The 8,203-nt window shown below is 40.3% G+C and overlaps 1 long non-coding RNA gene across 1 annotated transcript; it reads right to left on the bottom strand.

Annotated features, from left to right (window-relative positions):
• Window positions 1-5,501: 5,501 nt before the first annotated feature.
• On the bottom strand, window positions 5,502-7,651 carry LOC146895841 (uncharacterized). The gene is made up of 2 exons (XR_015001771.1): window positions 7,580-7,651; window positions 5,502-5,994 (listed from the first exon to the last, which is right to left on the bottom strand). It is a non-coding gene; the product is annotated as an uncharacterized LOC146895841 (long non-coding RNA).
• Window positions 7,652-8,203: the final 552 nt, after the last annotated feature.

The following is an 8,203-nucleotide window of genomic DNA, read 5'->3' as shown; positions in this document are numbered from 1 at the left end:
ACTTTGAAACCTGGAAAATCATGAAAATGGTAACTATCTCATTGAAATGAATCCGAGTCTTAAACCGTCTAAAATACTATACACTGAAGAGATTTATGGACAGAGATCTAGTTGTCCTCTCTCCCGTCAAGGCGCAGGGATCTGTTCAGAAAAGGAAGTGGAAAGGTTGTAAGCTCCAGAGATGGTGGACGACTCCAAGGAGGCAGTGTCTTCCAGACACAGCAGAGCAGAAGCACGCACAAACTCACAGAGACTGTAAGCATGGACAAGACCTGCGGAGGTCCGAGCAAGACAAATCCCAGCGCTGAGAAGGAAGAGTGGAAACAACATCCCCTCCCTAGCTGAGAAACTATTTGCAATTGCTGACTGCTAAGTGAGAGAAAATCAGTTTTCCTCAATGGAGTGACAGTGGGTATATCAAACACACCATAGAGCAGCCCCCATACTCAAGAGTAGTTGGTCAACACAAAACAAAGTCTCTACTTTCTTTTTCTTTTTCTTTTTCTTTTCTTTTTTTTTTTTTTTTTTTTTTTTTTGAGGGAGCCGCTTTTGTTGTTGTTGCTGCTGTTTTCTGTTTCATTTTGGTTTGGTTTTTGGTTTTTCGAGACAGGATTACTCTGTGTAACAGGGCTATCCTGGAACTTGCTCTATAGACCAGGCTGTCCTCGAACTCACAGAGATCTGCTGCTGGGATTCAAGGCATGCACCACCGCGGGGCAGGAATTTTTTTTTTAAGAGTGAGAAAGAACATGAAATTGGGTGGAAAGGTTAAGACGGAGAAGAATGGGAGAGGGGAAGAATATAATCAAAATATATTGTATGAAAACTTTTAAAAATAAAAAAATTAAAAAGATTTTCTTATGAAATATGGTGTTTTAGTTATTGTGCTGAAATTAAATTTTATGCTTTTAGTTCTTCGATAAATATTCAAATAATTGTAGGAAACCTCATTGAATTTATTAACTCTCAAAACAGAACCTTTAGTAAACACAAATTATTACTTTTAAAACTAAGCATTAGGAGCAGGACACAGTAGTTCATGGCTGTAATCCTAGTACTTGGGAGGTGGAAGCAGGAGGCTGAGGAATTCAAATTCATCCTCATCCGCATGGCAAATTGACAGCCAGCCTGAGTTACCTGAGGCTCTGTGTCAAACACCAAAGCTCCAACAAGCAGAAGTACCAGGACAGAACACCATGAGTCTGAAGGGGCAGCATTGCATCATCAGACCAAACATGCCTGAACATGAGTGAACATGCATGAGCATGAGTGATCTCGTTCAAAAGCATCTTTTACATCCCCTTTTTTATTGGCAGGAGCACATGTGTTTCATGGTGCATATGTGTAAGTCAAGGGAACAACTTGGAGGAATCAGTTTTTCCTCTTCTCATGTGAGTTCTGGGAATGGGGGTCTTCAGTCTTGGCGGCAAGTGTCTGTACCTGCCAACCGTCTCTCCAGGCCTAAAGCAGCAAAGTTTTACATAGTGGTATATTATTTGGGTTTTAATAAATAAAGCTTGCCTGAAATCAGAGACCAAAGCAGCCACACTAGTCAGCCATACAGGCCAAGCAATAATGGCACACACCTTTAATCCCAGGACTCAGGAGACAGAGGCAGACAGATCTCTGTGTGTTCAAGGTTACCCTACACTACACAAGATTGAATCTGTCTAAAACAAAAACAGAGCTCACACAAAGGTGACCCCAGCACTTGGAATCACAGCCTTTAATCCCAACACTAGGGAGGTGGAGACAGGAGCAATGTGGCTGGGCAGAGCGGGGAATATAAAGAGGAAGAGAGAGGAACTCAGTGGATTGTGGAATTTGAGGCTGGTGAGAGCATTACAGGTTAACCCCTTTGTTTGTCTGAGCATTGATAGAGATAAGATCACTCTAGTGTCTTGGCTGCTGTGCTTTTCTGGTCTTCAACTTGAACCCTAATATCTGTGTCTGAGTTTTTATTATTTGTGCTACAATGTTATTCAACCCTCAACTCAGTTGACTTAGAAAATAAACATTTTTCTTCTCTCTTTGTTTTTCTTTTTGGTTTTTTTTTTCTGTTTTTTACCATTGAAACAGTAGCTGACCTTAGACTAAAATATAACCATGAAGAGGGCCTAAGTTAAATCAGTGGCTAACAATGAATAGTGATTCATAAATTTTGGTACAAACCATGATATATCATCAGTTTTGGTGTTTGCAGTTACAGGGCTCTAACCCAGGGCTGGGTAGATGCAAAGCAAGTGTTTCTCCACTGAGCAGCAGAATCCCAGGCTGTGGCTGCTTTTGCTCCCTGCAGTCTGGTCTAGTGTATCTTTGCTTCAGTGCAGATCAAATCCATTCTTTAAAAACAAATATTTTAATCAGGAGTATAGTTTTAATAAAAACTTCTATTTATTAATATTATTATTATCATAAGCTTTTTGAGACAGGATCTCATTGCATAGCCAAGACTGGCCTCGAACCTGAGTTCCTCCTGCTTCAGTCTCCCAGTGGAAGGAATACAGAACCACCATTTCCAGTCTCATGACAATTTTTTATTTACAATATTATTTTTTAGCAAAATTTATCAATCCATTAATTCCTTGATTAATTTTCAAGGTAGCTCATTTCTATTTTTGTTACTCTAATTAATTCTATTGAACACATCTTCATAAAAGTAACTTTCTATGGAAATTTTCTAAGGCATTATGATTGATTTATGGAATTTTTATTTGTACCCCTCTTGATGTAAGTCACTGTGAGGTTTTTGCTTTTCCATTTGTACATGTGTCTCTCTATGCATCTGTTATATAGCCAAGACCAGTGTTGTTTGCTCTCATTTTACATAACTAAATTTCAATCAGGAAAGGGATCTTTCCTTTTTCTTTTATAGAAAATAGTATTTTTTTTTTCAGCCAGGCATGATGGTACACCTTTAATCCCAGCACTTGGGAGATAGAAACAGGCATATCTCTGAGTCCAAAGCCAGCCTGGCACTACAAAGCAAGTTTCTGGGCAGGCAAGGCTAGACAGAGAGACCCTGTCTCAAAAGAACAAAAAGAAAAGAAAAAAATGTAACAAACCACAAATTTGATGGAGAGACACACCTATTCACATATATAAGAATGTCATGAAAAATAGAGCTAGAAGCTATAAATATATACACAAAGGACCTGTAAGGTAAAAATGAATAAATAAATAAACAGTCCTGGCAACATTATGAAGGAAAGAACCTCCTTTCTTTCCTTGAGGTCATCTTATGTTGGCATCCACTACGGAGCATGGGGCCTACCCTTAAGAGTAATTTGCTTCAGTGAAACTCCCCTGGAGCAAACTAATTGTTCGTTTGCAAGTGGCTATCAATTGGAGACAGTTTATGGATGGTGGATGATGGTGTGTGTCCACTTCTTCTTTCAGCTCTAGGAGCCCATCTGGTGCAGCCCTATGCAGCCCTGTGCAGCCCTGTGCAGCCCTGTGCAGGCCCTGGGCATACTGCCTCAGTCTCTGTGAGTTCCTACGTCCGTCAGCCCTGTTGTATCTAGAAGGCCTTGAACAGCTGATATGCCCCATTCCTTCTGCCTCCTACACTTTCTCCCTACTCTTGAGTGGAGTGGGAACTCTGAACTCTGAACTCTGCAGTGGGAGTAGGGAGATTTGGAGGAGACATCTCTTGTAGGGCTGAGTGTTCCAAGGTCTTTTACTTACTTTCTGCATCTTGTCTGGCTTTGGGTATTTGTCCCCATCTGTTGTAGAAGGAAGCTTTCCTGATGATGGTTGAGCAAGGCATAGATCTATGAGTGTAGCAGAATGACTTTAGGAGTCTTTTTCTTGCTATGTTCCTTTGACAGAACAGTAGTATTTGACCATCCCCTAGGTGCCTGGCCTAGCTAGTCTCAGGTTCTTGGCCACCCAAGCAGTGTTGGGTATGGGTTTCATCTTATGGGCCTTAGCTCACAGCAGGTATTGGTCGATTACTACTACAAATTTTGTGTCACTAATGCACCAGTGTATCTTGCAGGCAAGTCACCATAGTAAATTACAGGCTTAGTAGCTGGGCTGTTGCTTTCCTTTCTTTTTGAGTTTCATGCAGAGTATGGAATCTTAATCAACTTTATAATTTATTTTATGCTAATTATTTGCGAAGATCACTTTTTGCCCAGAGTTTGAGTGTCAGAGCAGAACAGCCTGAAGGTATTGAGATCAGACCTTTAGGCTTCGCATGTAGTGATGGAGCGATGGCTGGAGCAGGCCGGCTGTGAATGGGAGTGACTTTCCCAGTTGTTTCCAACACGCCTGAAAGAACAATCGACTTCCACTAAGCTAAATGTGCATCTGATTTTTAACTTTTGGATATATTTGCATTGTGGAATATCCAAATGCTTTCTAAAATGTATTTATTAACATCTCAAGAAATTGAAGGCATTTTCACGTAAGTATATCCTAGCGCTTGGCCGGCACTCAACCCCCACCATCCTTCGGTGCCCTACTTTTCCTGCTTGCCTACTTCCTCACCAGAAACAATTCCCTTTCTCCTTTCATGTCACACACAAATCCAGGTTCCACATATAAGGAAGAAAGCGTGACATTTGTCTCCCCTCCCTATCATCTCTTGTCCCAACTGTTTCTCTCTTTAAACATCTGCCACATATTCAGAGAGAAAGAGAACATGAAACAAACCGCGCAATAACTATTTTCTGATTCTCACTAATTTCTCCTAACAAGATGATATCCAGTTTCACATTTTTTTTCTACAAATGACACCATTTAATTTTTTTTTATAACTGAGTCAATTTTTCTGTTCTTTATAAATTCTCAATACCAATCGCCCGTCGGCTATATAATTGGGAAATACTCCTATTCTGCTGCTGTCTCTTTATCCTGCTGGTTGTTTACTGGGTAGAAGCTTCCTAATTTTAAGCAATCTCATTCTTTTTTTCAGTTCTTGCAGTTATTCCCTGAGCTGTTGGAATCCTTTTCGGGAATCTCTTGCCCTGCAGAGTACCCAAACAATTCCAGCTTTCTAGGACTAGGACAGAGACAGGCCCTCGTTGGTTCTTCGCACTGCAAATTTTATCCGAAATTTAGTTCTGATTGCCTATAATTGTGTTATCCGCTCTCCAGAAAGGCTTTCTTCAACTCTAAATGCATAGTAATCTCTGCCAGAGTTTTACATACCAACTCCAGTTCCCCCTCCCCGCCCTTTCGACCACAGTTTTCCTGATAACTGTTACTTCAGACCTGAATATTCTGTGAGGGATAATTCCAAACTAACTTAGAGTTAGGATCAACCCGGCATGCTCCACCACAAAGCATACTAAGAGCTTCCTCACCCTGCTCCTGAACACTTTCAAGCCAGCACGATGTTGTCTGTGATTTCCACTCCCTTAATTACTCATTTGTCATCGACAAAACTTTCTGAATGTGTTTCTTGTCTTTGAAACATAACAAGAGACTATAATGTTTCTCTGGCAAGAAGAAATCGGTAGCATGATGGATGGGACTTCAGGAACACGACACGAGCTGGTTGTTTAAACTTTAATAAAAAACACACTTGGATCGCCCTTGCTAGGTCTGAAACTTAACATGGATTGGCATGCAGGGAAACCTAAGCACATTTTTGCACATTCAGATTTCTACCATTATCGGTGCTATAGAAGAGTTGCCATTTCCCAACTCTTGTTGTTGTGAAATTTGAAGAAATTGTAAAATAAAAGAATTCTGGGGCCTTAGTATTGTGTTTATTAAAAACTAATCAATACTTAAATTAGGCCTCCTACATGCTTAAAATATTTTTATGGCATCAAGCATTCTTTTCTCACAGACTATGTAACATACATTGCAAGTGTCTCTTTCTTGTTTCTGCTGCTCTTTTCCGTTCTGGGTCTTGAAGCCAGGAGCTCCCACGTGCTCAGCACCATTTCTACCACGGCATCCTGTGCCCAGTCCTGAGTGTCACAGCTCAGTCTTCAGGAAGAAGTCTCTCTGGAGCTATATTCGGAGTGATTTCTTTAGCTTAAACAACAAAACATGGTATATTAAATAAAAAGAAGTATTAAATCTAAACACAAAGTACTGAAATAAAAGCATGTTTTAAAACTCTAATCTGATGGAAACAAAGACCTTTTACTTCTGTTCTTCAGATTAGACTTTTTGACCTCTGAAGTAACTCTTGCTAGCTCAGTGACTGTGCCCGTGACTTAGCTAATAACCATGATGTTATGATGGGAGCCTTGAAGTCTTCTATAAAATCGATTCTGGATGCCACATGGGATGGCCATTCAACTATGGTCAGAGATGAGAAACAGGCTTGAGAGTTAAGGGTTCATTGTTTCCCATCTTCATCCCAAAAAATGCTCAAATGGTGCTTCTGTCTTTAGAAGGCTTAGGCATTAATTAGACTTTGAGTTGCAAAAGCTTCTGCTGCTTTATTTAATTTCACTTTAGAGAGCAATCATAGGCAATTTTAAGCAAGATAGCACACAAAAATATGTTCATTTAAAATTATTTACATTGGGTCACAGTTACTAAAACAAGTAGATAATATTCATATCATCCAGATAAATGTATATATTTCTTTAAAAAACTATTTTGTGTGTAAAGAGATTATGTACATCTCATTGATTCATGAATGCATTGAGTCAACTATAACTTTTTTGTCCTCTGTAACAGTAGAGGATTATTATTGCAGCAATTTGTTTGAGATTTATTCTATCAGATCAAATACTGACAGAGGGCACCTAAAACTGAGATGGAAAATGATGTCTTTGTTAATAAAAAATGTATCTTATAAGATATCTTATTTGTCTATTGATACAAATCGTCAGAGACATGATTCTTAGGAAATTGGGTGCATTTTAAAGTACTATTTACATACATTTGACTTAAAATTTCATTTTCAATCAATTTTTATTCCACTGATGCCATTAAAAAGAAAAGGTGAGGAAGGGATGGGAGTGGAGAAAAATATACAGTTCAATAAAAACAATTTAAAAAAAGAAAAGGCGAAATGAAAATTCTAGTGATTTTGTTCTCAGCAAATGCAGAGAGAGTAACCTGAAGTGAATAGAGACGATGGGGAAAGGCTGGAGAGGAACCATTTTCAAAGCACAGGGCTGGATCTGCTGGTCCCACAGTTTTCAGAGTCCTCTGGAGCGGTTTAGTTAAGTTGTGTTTATCTCCGGTCGTTCATATGAGACAATATTCATGTGCATAACAGGTAGCAAAGTTTTAGTCTGGGGCCAGAAGAACAGATTAGCAGGTGAAGGCCCTTGCTGCAAGCCTGTTGGACACCTTGATTTCCATCCTTGCATTGACATGGTAGGAGAAACTGACTTCCACAGGGTGTCCTCTGGACTACACACACACACACACGCACACGCACACGCACACGCACGCACGCACGCACGCACGATAGATTGTTGTAGGAGGCCAATTGTTCATTTCCCGGCCACCCAGACTCCCGAAATAACCACACAGAAACTGTATTAATTAAATCACTGCTTGGCTTATTAGCTCTAACTGCTTATTGGCTAGCTTTTACATCTTAATTTAACCCATTTCCATTATTTTATATTTTACCACGAGGGTCGTGGCCTACCGGAAAGGTTCCAGCGCGTCTGGCTCTGGTGGCTGCTCCATGGCTTCTCTCTGACTCCGCCCTCTTTCCCCCAGTGTCCAGTTTAGTCCCTGTCCCATCCTCCCCTTAGCCCCCGGCTGCCACCCTCACCCCCAGCCAGCTCTGCTCTACCCTATCACAGACCCAAAACAGCTTCTTTATTAACTAATGGCATTCACAGCATACAGAGGGGAATCCCACATGGGGGTGGCGGGTGGTTGAGCATTAAATGGTTATTGAACAGTAAAGACACTGTTAGCAGGTTGACTTATTCCTTCCCCCATCTAAATATCACTGCTTAAATGTCTGACTGGAATTTTCAAATTATTGAATTCTTCAGTTGGCATCTATTTTTAACTCAAAACTTCAGTACCCAGTGACTCAGCGATCTGACCCTGAGTCACACATTAACTGCACGATTGGTGATGGCAAGTGAATCTTCACCAGCGGCCAGGGACACTGGCAAGAGCGTTCTCCTCATTGGGCCTCTAGGAATTTTTTAGGCCATAATGCTTTTGGTTTATCCCAATTCGACGGATGTGATAATGTATCAATAAATGAAAGTTGCCCTCCTTTAGAATTGATTTTTTTTTCTTTATAATCCTA

This window comes from Myodes glareolus, chromosome 1 (assembly GCF_982192425.1).
Source record: "Myodes glareolus chromosome 1, mMyoGla1.1, whole genome shotgun sequence".
Lineage (NCBI taxonomy): Eukaryota > Metazoa > Chordata > Mammalia > Rodentia > Cricetidae > Myodes > Myodes glareolus.
The sequence above is the reverse complement of the archived record's forward strand: the minus strand, read 5'-3'. Positions and strand labels throughout refer to the sequence as shown.